This window comes from Eubalaena glacialis, chromosome X (genome assembly GCF_028564815.1).
Source record: "Eubalaena glacialis isolate mEubGla1 chromosome X, mEubGla1.1.hap2.+ XY, whole genome shotgun sequence".
Classification (NCBI taxonomy): domain Eukaryota; kingdom Metazoa; phylum Chordata; class Mammalia; order Artiodactyla; family Balaenidae; genus Eubalaena; species Eubalaena glacialis.
In genome coordinates, this window is record NC_083736.1 from 116,998,581 (window position 1) to 117,010,817 (window position 12,237).

The following is a 12,237-nucleotide window of genomic DNA, read 5'->3' on the forward strand; positions in this document are numbered from 1 at the left end:
TCCCTCAACTCAATCCCTCACCGGAATTTCCCAAACCTGCTTATTTGAACATCATCACTTCCCTCACATTAGAAATAATGGTACTCTAATAAGATGAGTGCAATTTTCTCACATGCACGTCGGTACACAGAGTGCCTGCCGTCTGGGCTCTGGATGAAGTGTGGGCCCCGAGAGATAGGAAGGGACTCGAAGGGCAGCTCATCTATTCATGCAAGGCACTGTGGTGAGGCTCCTTGAGATTCACCCACCTTGTCACTTTTCTACCCCCTTCTCACGTAATTCCTCCCTCCTGGCCTCCCAGAATCACCATCATCAACACGGCCTCTGAGCCTAGAGAGTCAGAATGCTTTCCAATCATGTCATGGGGTGATCTCCACCCCTTCCCCATTATACACAGCTGGGGCAGGGACAAGGAGGAGGGCACTTATTTTAACATCCTCTCTCGCTATTTCAGAAAATGCTCAGGAAACAGGCCAGGATTTGCATCGTTCTCTGGAGAGTTGTTTAAGTCAGACCATACTGAAGAGGAAAAAAGTATAGGGACCTCAGATTATCTAAAATATTCAACTAAATATGCAATTATTTTCTATTTTATGTTAGTTATTTCTATCATGTGAACAAACATGATAAGAATGAAAAGCTTCTAAGAAATCTGAAGCATGTTAACAGGACAGGGGATATATGTATACATATAGCTGATTCACTTTGTTGTACAGCAGAAACTAACACAACATTGTAAAGCATTTACACCCCAATAAAGATGTAGGGAAAAAAAGAGTATAACACAGTAGTATTAACTGGCCTGGGGACCAGATTCTCAACCAATGCTAGCTCGGTAAGAATTATTAAAGTGTTGTTTGAATGCCTTTACAATATAATTCTTCTCACATACAAAAAGCAACGGTCTTTCCCCATTCTTTTGCAACCATGCTGGGAATATATGTCTAATTTCATTGCATACAATGCCATTATCACACATACTGAAAAGGAGGGGTGATGGCCTCCTTCTTTAAAGTATCCTTCATTCCAGGGGAGACCAAGATGGCAGAGTAGGAGGTTGCAGAGTTCACCCCCACCCCCCGAACACTTCAAAAATACATCTATATGTAGAACAATTCTCCCTGAAGACTAACTGGAGACTGGCAGAAAGACTTTTGTACAACCAAAGCTGTAAGAAAGATCCACAGGGAATCAATCAGATGGCAAGGGAAGAGGAGCAATCAGTTCTAGACCTGTGCCCCTGGGAGGGGACACAGAACGGTGGGGTGGGGATGACAAGGGCAGCAATCCTCCCTAGGGAGTGAGTAGTTCAAGCCACATATTGGGCACTCAGGCCCGGGAAGAGCATCTCCCTTAGCTACTTTGAAAACTAGTGGGACTAACAGGAGGGCTGTAAGAAACCTAGACTCCTCTCGTGAATAGCACACACTTGCTTACTCCTGAAACAAGGCAGAGGAAGGGGACTGCTCAGGACCCTGGCCAGTTTCCCAGGACCACCCCACACCTTCAGCAAACATTTACTGAATGCCTACCATGCAGGCACTTCACACAGAAATACCACATAGTTCCCCAACCCCAAGGAGTCTGCAATCCTTAATGAGGGAACACATGAAAAAATATTTACAAACCAGTATGAGATAAATCCCCTGAGAGTGGTACACAGTTCTTTCAAAATTCAGAGGGGCATTACCTCTTCTCTGTTAGAGGTAATCACAGTGAAAACAGCTACCTTATATTGGGCGATTACTATATGCCAGGCATGTGGTAAGTCTTTCAAGCTTATTTCTTCCTCATAGGAATAATAGTACCTACAGCACAGGGCTGTTACCATTTTCCAGGTTAGGAAACTGAGGCTCTAAGAGGATAGATAACATGCCCAAGGTCACAGAACACATGAGAGAACTCATCCTGGAGTGGTAAAGCCATGATTTGAGCCTGGGGTATAAGCCTCCAAGCCTCATATATGAGGACATGTTTATCAAGCTGCACCATGAAAGAATGGGGTATTGTTGGGGAGGGATAAGGAAAAGGAAGATGCTTCCAAAGGCAAGGGAATTTTTGAATAAAGCCACAGTGGGTGGGAAAAGCAAGATTTATTCTCAAAAGCATGAAAAAAAGACTGACTCAAGTCCACAGGAAGTCAGTGGGACCTAAGGTCTGGGACAGATTGTGGCCTTGATAAGTGTCTGTTCGATTGACAAGTGGGCGCCATGAAAGCTTCTGAGCAGGGAGATGAAGTGATCCACATTAGCGGTTTAGGCAGATTCATCTGGAGGGGTGACAGGCTGCACTGAGGTGAGAGAGGCTGGAGGCACATAGACAATGAGGGTATGAAGTGGTGACTACTGAAAGGAGGAAATCTACATACAAGACACTGTCAAATAACAGTCACCAGACTCGGTGACTAGGGAAGAAGAGAAAGACAGAATCAAAATGCACCTGGCAAACTGCTGGATACAGTCATAAGAAAACCAAGAAAAGGAGCTGGTTTGGGAGAGAAGATGGTGAGTTTGTTTTCCAATAGGGTGGATTTGGGCAATCCGGCACAACGGAAAAATTCAACACAAATACATTTCTACTGGCACTTGGACTTGACTGTTACGGATTTTCACACATGTAAGTAAGTTAGATATATCACAGCCAAACTCCTTCAGAGCTTTTCGGACAAAGCCGTCATATTTCAGAAAGTGGTACCTAAGTGGAAAATGGGTCATCCTCCCAGAAATCCACATTCAATCAGTTCACCACAGAGCCATTTCAAGCAATGCCCCTAACCGCGAATTTAAAAAAGGGATGTCTGCCTTACAGAAACATTCCCTTTTGTAAGTCTGGTAACAATGAGTCATTACTTATTTCCAACTTTTTCTTTGTCAGAACACAATGGAATGTTGGCTGGTCATCTTTGCAGCAGTACCTTTCTGATTGGAGTTATATGGTTTCCTTGGCAATGTGGCTGTTACTGAACATTCTTTCATCTTATCTAAAACATCAAATAATAACAAAATCCCCAAATAGCATTTGAATAGTATATTATAGTTCACAAAGAAAATCCACATGTATATTTTCTCAATTGCTTTTCACAGCAACCCTATGGATGCCTATATTATTATCCTTATCTTATCAATGTACAAATTGGGGCTCAGAATGTTATATACTTTCCCTAAGTTCAGAATGTTTAATAAATGCAGAGCAGGGATTTGAACCTAACTTCTCTGATCTACGGTTCTTTCTAGACCACAAATCATCCTTCTTAGGTAACCAAATGTAATTACTTTTTATCAAAAGAATGACTTTTAACCACCACCACCACCAGGATCCCTGAAGCTACTGCAAAATCAGTAAAGCTCTAGTTTACCCTCAGTGAAGTTAACTACAATGGTTCATTTGAATTATCCTTAGTGTGTCATTAAAATAAAGGATTTTGAGCAGCCATTGGGAATCATCAATTACCAGCAATTTAATACCAATTCTTTCATAACTCAATGCTAATATTAGTTACTATTTATTCATTTCTCCATTGAACAAACATGGAGTGAGCAACGGCTATGTCCACATACTGTGCTGGATGCTGGGGATAACACGGTGACTATGGATAAGTAGAGAGAACACTGAAGTAGAAGTCAGGAACTACAACTTCTAGTCTGGCTCAACCATTAATTATCTATGTTGCCTTGGGAAAGCCATTAAATGTCTTCTGTGCCTAGTTTATTTACATGACTATGTACAATTCAAATAGAAAAATGTGTATGAAAGAATTCTGGAAACACTAACATCTGGAAACATATGAGGTTTGATAAGGAAAAAAGAGGATCACAAACTTACAGAGTAAGACAAATAGAGATGGGTGACAAATGAATTAATTAGTAATTTAAACAATAAATGAGCTTATTTACAAAACAGAAACAGACTCACAGACTTAGAGAACGAACTTATGGTACCAGGGGGGAAGGGAGGGGAGGGATAGATTAGGAGTTTAGGATTGACATGTACACACTGCTATATTTAAAATAAAATACCTTCTCATGAACAAAATAGTTTTTAAAATAATTTATGTCTCATTAATGTTGGGTACACACGGTAAATAATAATAGTGGCTGACTACACTGGCTACACACACACACACACACACACACACAAACACACACACACACAGGCTGAATGAAGTCACATAAGAAATAGCCAATTTCTTCCTAGTACTTTCAAAACAACCTCTCAATTGAATGACTTCAACAGGTGCTTTTTTTCTAAATGATTTCTGTGCAAAAATAAGTATCACCAAAGGTTCATAACACAGTCCTACCAGAACTGCTTTAATGAATTTCTGGATGTTTTGAAAGAACATTCATTCTTTCTTCCTAAATAATCTCAAATTTCACCCCTCTTCTCTGGCCCCACTACCAATGCCTTAAGTCCATGTCACCTTTAGCCAGAGCTACAAGAGAGCATGGGCTTTGGAGTCAGACAGACTTGAGTACTGGCTCTGCCACCTACTAGCCTTGTGACCACTGATGAGTTATTTAACTTCTCTGAGTCTCAATTTCCTCCTCTTTCAAATGGGGAGATAACAATAGCGTTATCTTCATGGGACTGTTGAATAATTAAAATGGGAAAATGTATATAAAGTATAGAAGAATGCAATGCCTGGCATGTAGTAAACACTTTTTCGATACTGAGATACATGGAGATATAAACACAGAGCAGAGATAACTTCAGAATTTCTATTTTGGAGGGATGTGGGGACAATAATCTGGTTGGAAAGTGGCTTGAAACTATTGATACTTGCATAGCCTGTTTCATTAGGTGGCGGAAATGGCCATCAGGGGAAGGACTGAAGGAAACTGCAGGGGTGTTAAGCATCTCTCCAACCATTCCTTAATGCAGGTTCTGATACAGACATAAAGACAGAAATATGATCTCAAGGAGGACACATCACTCCCCTGCTTAAAAGCCTTTGATAACTCACCATTGTATGTTGGTTGAAATTCATACTTTTTATAATGACTTCCAAAGTCTCACACAATTTAATCACAACTTTCTGGTTTCTTCCACTGATATCTCATCCCCTAGCTATATTAGGGGTTATATCCCTGTATTGCCTATCATCTTCCATGCGTGGCAAATTTCTAACCATCATACAAATCCCAGATACAAATGCCACTTTCTTAATAAAGTCTTTCCCAATAAAAAAAAAATACCATAATTACTGAAAATGGTAAACTGAACAATCAAGAAGCAGTATAGATTTGGTGTATTCAGTTTAATAAAGTAGGGTCACATTAATCTAATTTCTAAATTGGGCAAATTATCTCCCCAAAGTGGTCACGTTAAAACCAGTTTCAGGGGCTTCCCTGGTGGCGCAGTGGTTGAGAATCCTCCTGCCAATGCAGGGGACACGGGTTCGAGCCCTGGTCCGGGAAGATCCCACATGCCGCAGAGCAACTAAGCCCGCGAGCCACAACTACTGAGCCCGTGTGCCACAACTACTGAAGCCTGCGCGCCTAGAGCCCGTGCTCCGCAACAAGAGAAGCCACCACAATGAGAAGCCCGCGCACTGCAACGAAGAGTAGCCCCTGCTCACCACAACTAGAGAAAAGCCTATGCGCAGCAACGAAGACCCAACACAGCCAAAAATAAATAAATTTATTTTAAAAAATAAAAAAAAATTTTTTAGTTAAAAAAAAAATAAAACCAGTTCCACATTTCAAATGAGTAAAGTTTCAGTTATCTGGAAATTCATTTGTGTGTAACACCTGATTCTCTGATTATTGAAAATGAAAGGGACATTAATATACCTTCCTTTCTTAAGATTCAAAGAGAAAACACACACACACACACACACACACACTCTCTCTCTATATATATATATAAAGTCATTAATATTCTAGAAATATATAATATCCCAGAGCTTTATTCATTCATCTAACCAACATACAAATTGTCGCCACTCATTCCACATCTGTGGCTCCCAAAGGACCTCAAAGAGTTAATGTGTTTATTTCACACTCCAGTTTGGAATGCTACTCTTCCTTCAACTATTGGAATTCTGTTTCAGCATTATATGACAGAGCTTCCCTAATGCCTGCCTATGGGGATACTGGTAATGATGCCATCTGACACTTATCATAATTTCATTCAAGCTCATATTGCTTTTACATTGTATCTCCCTTTGCCATTCTGGCTCCTAACTGCCAGCAGCAGGCTCAAATTTTACCTAAACGGGAGCATTTTGACTTGGGGAGAGAAAATTGCTCTCAGTGCCATTTGTTTAATAGTATACATTACTGCAGGGGGAGGGTTCTGACCCAGGGCCAAGCCCCCTGCATCCAGAGTACGGGAAATTTCAAGGGCAAGACAGCAGCCCCTGCAGAGATATGAAAATCCTTGCTGAACAGCAGAAAGTGAGAGTGGAAGAGAATCTCATTGGAACCTGTCACCCCAAATCAAGGCTGAGCCTGAGGCGTTTGGTCAGAATGAAGGCACGAAGGAAAACAAGGGGCCCCTCAGTTGCCAGACAAGTGAATCATAACCATCCTTCCTCCCAAATGTCCTCCGCACAGGTAATGCTAAGTAGGTTCTAAGTGCTAATCAGAGACGCCACAAAACAAGGTTTTAAAGAAGGCAGGTGACACATGCAGGATAACAAGAGCCAAGGGACACATAAACGGTTTTAATTCACCTGAAGATATGTTCCCAATAGAGCCTGGAAACAGAGATGTCTACATAATGAGGGAAACAATAAAGCAGCCCTATGAGGAAGGGTAATTGAAGATGGAGAAGTAATAACGATACAACCTGAGGTAAAGAGGGATGGGTATTAAACTGTGAATTTTCAGGAAGCACTCAGGCCTCCTGCTGTCAAAGAAGTTGAGGATATTTTCAGGGTTGGGGTAAAGAGGCAAGAAATGAAGTCAGCAGAAAAAAAATTAGTGGATTGGGCAATGGTGGGGGGGCGGCAGGCAGGGTACAGGATGAAGAGGGAACATAACGAAACAGAAGCTTCTGAGATATGGGGAAAGTGTAACGTCAGGTCCCACACTGGCCCCTGACACTTCAGCACGTGTGCCAGATGCTCATCAATCGTTACCTCCTCTCCCATCCACTCCAGCAGGTGTGGGTAGCTCCCTGCTGCCTCTGATTTCTCAGGGTTCACATTGACTCTCCCATCAATGGGATGGCCCTATCCTACTAGACCGAAATTCCAAAACTTTCCCTCTCACTCGACATCATATTCCTTCCCAGTGACCTTTCCAGGTGTCCGGAAGTCATCTGTTTTCCTCAGAACTCTGGTTTCACAGAGTGCTTCCTATGAGTAGGTGGGCTGAGCGCTCCCCTACTTCAACTGAAAAAGCCCCACTTTTGTCCATTTGATATATATTCAGGTGCAGAGTAATTTTGTTCAGAAGGGTGTCACTGTTGATACAGATCTGAAAACTACTGTGACAGAACCATGAGTTACTCCCACTGGGAACTTCCCCTTGAAAGGAGCACTTGACTAGCTGACTAGCCTCTTTTTGACCAGGATGCACACGGAGGATGATAGGTTTTGTCAGATTGGTCTTTCAGGGCCTCCCCCATCACATGCTATGGGCAGCTGTACAAGGTTCATACTAGCTCCTGATACAGGACTGCCAAGATCAGGCTCAGTCAGTCCTGGTAAAAACAAAACAGGACAAAACTTGTTCAGAGCCCTCACAAGGACGCGTTGGCTAAAGACCATCACACAAAATTTTACCAGGAGCTCCCACCAGGATGGCCAGGCATTCCAACATAATGTATAGTCTTCTTTATTTCTCTGGGGTTGTACATTTCTACTTTCACCACAGCTTCTTACAATCCTTCCTGGCTCTGCTATAGACGTGTGTATTATCTTTAAATCTCCAAGGCTATAGGCTGAAGGCATCCAAACATACGGTGTGTATTTCCAAACACCTTGCACTCTAAATCTAGGCCCCCTCCTGCAAACCAGCACTTTGTCACAACGGCTAAGTACTTAGTTGCCCCAAATTTCAGGAGATGTGAATCTCTTTTTGTGGCTTTTATATTTTATTCTCTCACTGAGCTAACACCAAAACACCAACCTGATAAAGATACTAATAATGGATTAGACTGACATGATATCTATAGGGAGGCTCCATATTTCTTAAATGGCCATTATTTATTTCTTTATTAAGAGTATTTATTATTTCCTCTCAAAATCCAAACTCCCTAGCACCACATTCAAGGTCCTCAGTTATTCTGATGCATCAAAATCTGCACCCTTTATATCCCATGGCATCCTTCTATCAGTCTCTATTCTAAAAACCCTGGACTACCCGACAGTGCTTAAACTTTTATACCTTCCTTCCTTTGTTCTTGCTGTTCCCTCTAGTCATAATGCCCTTCCCCACATGCTATGCTTACCAAAATGATAATCATTTTCCAAGGTCCAGGTCAAATGCTACCTCTTCATAAAATTTACCTGATCCATCCAGTGAGACTTAACATTTCCTTGCTCTGTGCCACTATTGTAGTTTTCTGCTTATAGCTCTCCTGAGTACTTACCATGCTCTACTTTCTGGGTGTGTACTTCTCTGGATTTTGCCCCCCAGTAAGTGGTAAGTCCCACAGGGTAGAAGCCAGGTCTACTTTGTTTCAGTTTACCCACTACAGCCTCACAAAAATACTTCTTTTAAATGTGAATCCCTGGTCATAACCATGCTCATTTTAGCTTATGACTGAAGAGAGCCTTTAAAAAATGTGATTTGTACACCTGATTGTATATCTATTTTGAAGAACACTTTTGCTACGTATATTTTAATGATTCAAGAGGACTGGGGGAATCCTTTAATCCAGGACTTGATTGTAATGAATGTACCATTGGCAGAAGCATAGAAATCGCTTATGTGGAAAACGTTGTAATGGGACTAGACCTTATAGTGTGAAATTATTCTTTTGTTCGTGGTTCTCTTCCAGGGATTGCCTCAAGAGTTGACAACATACATGAAGAAATAGCTTTTCTCTGTTCTCTACTGCTTTAAAAACAAAAGTTCTTAACTCTGGAAATTCCATTTTATCAGCTGATATAGCTATGCACATGCTAGTTCAAGAGAAAAAAAATCCCCCTAAATTGAGTCCATTCACTTAAAAATTCACTTAAAATATGAAGTATTTTCCCAATACAACATTTTCATGTTATTTATTTATGCATTTATTTATGCTGTACCTAATTCCACAAAGGAGTTTACAATAAGAACACACTTAGTAAGTTAATGATAAATATAAAAAGGGAATCAGGGGCTTCCCTGGTGGCGCAGTGGTTAAGAATCCGCCTGCCAGTGCAGGGGACGTGGGTTCGAGCCCTGGTCCGGGAAGATCCCACATGCCACGGAGCAACTAAGCCCGTGTGCCACAACTACTGAGCCTGCGCTCTAGAGCCCGTGAGCCACAACTACTGAGCCCGCGCACCTAGAGCCCGTGCTCCACAACAAGAGAAGCCACCGCACTGAGAAGCCCGCGCACCGCAACGAAGAGTAGCCCCTGCTCGCCGCAACTAGAGAAAGCCCGCGCACAGCAACGAAGACCCAATGCAACCAAAAATAAATGAATGAATAAATAAATTTTTTTTAAAAAAGGGAATCGGGACTAAAACAAATACAAATTACACATATTAATTTGTTGATTTACCTATTTATTGTCTGACTCTCCCACTTGACTATAAGCTCCTTGAGGGCAGGGTTTATATCTGTTTCATTCACCACTGTATACTTAGCACTTGGCATATAGTAGGTACTCAATAAACATGTGTTGAATTAATGAATTTTAAAATAACATTCTATGTAGACCATAAAGCAAAATATACTTGCTGTAATTAAACCTCAAATTTAGATACGAACTTCTTGGCAGTCAAAACAAAAAAGGAAGGTGGATTTAATTCTCAAAACAAATAACTCACACAAGTTTTTCAGGTGAAACAAATTTTTCTGTAGAATTCAGTTCCAAATAAATTGCTCTTATGGGGTTCATAAGAGGCAGCAAGTTGTATACAGAATGATATACTTGTCAGTACTTCTCCAGCTTTCCTTTCGCTGTTTCTTATCACATACTTTGAAAACAGCAGAGGCCAGAACATTAAAACGCAAATTGGGTAGAAGGGGTGGCTCCAGTGAGAGACTAAGAAAACAGAGATCTCTTGATATACAGCCTTCTGGAGACCTGGCTTGATTCAAGCATAGAATTTTATATTCCTTTAGATCTTCTATACTGTGAATACAATATTTCCCATATATCATGTGCTTACCGCCAACTAATCAATCATTTTAAAATATCCAGTTGCATTTAGCGAGTCTCACTCTTACTTCTTTCCCACTTGTGTGTCTTTGTGTTTGTTGCTCCTTTTGTCTCTAGAGAAACTTTTCTCTACCTTCCCAGCATCTGCCAAATTATAACCTATCTTTCAAGATTAACCAGAAATGCTATATATTTTTTTCAAACATTTCTCAACTAGCTGTGATTCTTTGAAATCCCAAATTATGGTTTACCTCCTTTACTTTGTATTATTTGATTCTGCTTTCTAGTAAAATCATCTAGAAACTTTGCTTTCATGGCAGGAATCCTATCTTGCTCATCTCTAAATTCTCCAAAGGACGTACCATCCTATGTTGCACTAATTAGGCATTTACAAAATATTCAGTTGAATAACAATGGGTTGGTAATTGTGAGATTTGGTTACTCTGATTCAATTAACCTCATTCAGATGATCACATTGGCAATTAGGATCAATCCAGAAATCACAGAAATTTTTTAAAAGATATTTTGAAAGTAGTACTAGTTGGCCTGTTGGGGGTAAACAGAAAAGAACATTTATGAATATGGGAACTACAACGTATAGGACAAAAACCAGGGGTCCACCAACTTCTGAATTTAATCACTGCATAAAACAATCTTACTCAGTTTTGTGGTCACAAATTATAATCCTGATCCTACACTGACCATCTGTCTTATTTGGGAATTTATAGTCCATCCATATAACGTAAGCAAGTTATGCCATGAGAGTTGCTATTCATTTTCCTCAATCCACTGTCTGGCATTGGCTGTAGTGAACCTAATGACCAGATATACTGCTCCTCACACAATGACTTTGAGTTTTTTGGGAAGAACCCCTCTGTGCAACCTCCCCACAGGAAGACTTGTTGGATATCATCAGCGATCTCAGTTTCTTGACTTTGTGCACAGAGACTTCCAGAAGCCTCAGGGCAGCCTATGCTCAGTTTTCATGTTGGTTCTATAACCAGTGCTGGACACCAAGATCCAACCATTCCATCTCAAACTCATCCTACTACCCATGCCTCTAAATTTCTTCCAGTTAGGCTTAACTTTGACAGAAGTTGTAGACTGTTATCAGCTGAATGTATTGTATCTCTTTTTGGCAATCTTAGGTTTCATGTGGGGTCTGAGAGCGCCCGTGAGGCCAGTCAGAAGATGCTGCTACTTCTGGAGGCTGTGCTGAGCAAGAGAGAGGGGAACAAGGATTGCAGGGGTGGAGGGACCCAACTGCTCGAAAAAAACAAAAAACAAAAAAAGATAACAGCATTACTGAGATACAGTTCACATACCATAAAATTCTCCCTTTTAAAGTATACAGTTCAGTGGTTTTTAGTATATTCACAGAGTTGTGCAACCATCACCACAATCTAATTTTAAAACATTCCCAATTGGGAGATTGGGATTGACGTGTATACACTGATGTGTATAAAATGGATGACTAATAAGAAAATAAATAAATAAACATTAAAAAAAAAAACAAACCATTCCCAACTGCCTTTTTTTGGGGGGGGGCGGCCCACCTTGCAGCTTCTGGGATCTTAGTTCCCTGACCAGGGATTGAACCCAGGACCTCGGCAGTGAAAGCACAGAGTCCTAACCACTGGACCGCCAAGGAATTTCCCCAACTGCCTTTTGTTGACTATGTTTGATCACAAATGGAACTGAGAAACGGAGCAGCCAACGTGAGCCTAGGCTCACTGTAGAGGGCAAAATGATGAAATATCATGAATATCACCATATATGAAGGCAGCAACATATACACTAGTCCTAAATTCTGTTCTTCTGATTTGTATTAAAGTGACATGCCATCCATCCTTTTTTATACCTGAAAAAATGTAATTATGAACTGCAGGTACATTCAGATATCTCAATATGAGTAATTAAAACCACAAAGAAGATAAGCTGAGTGTGGATACTAAATATATCAGCTGAAAA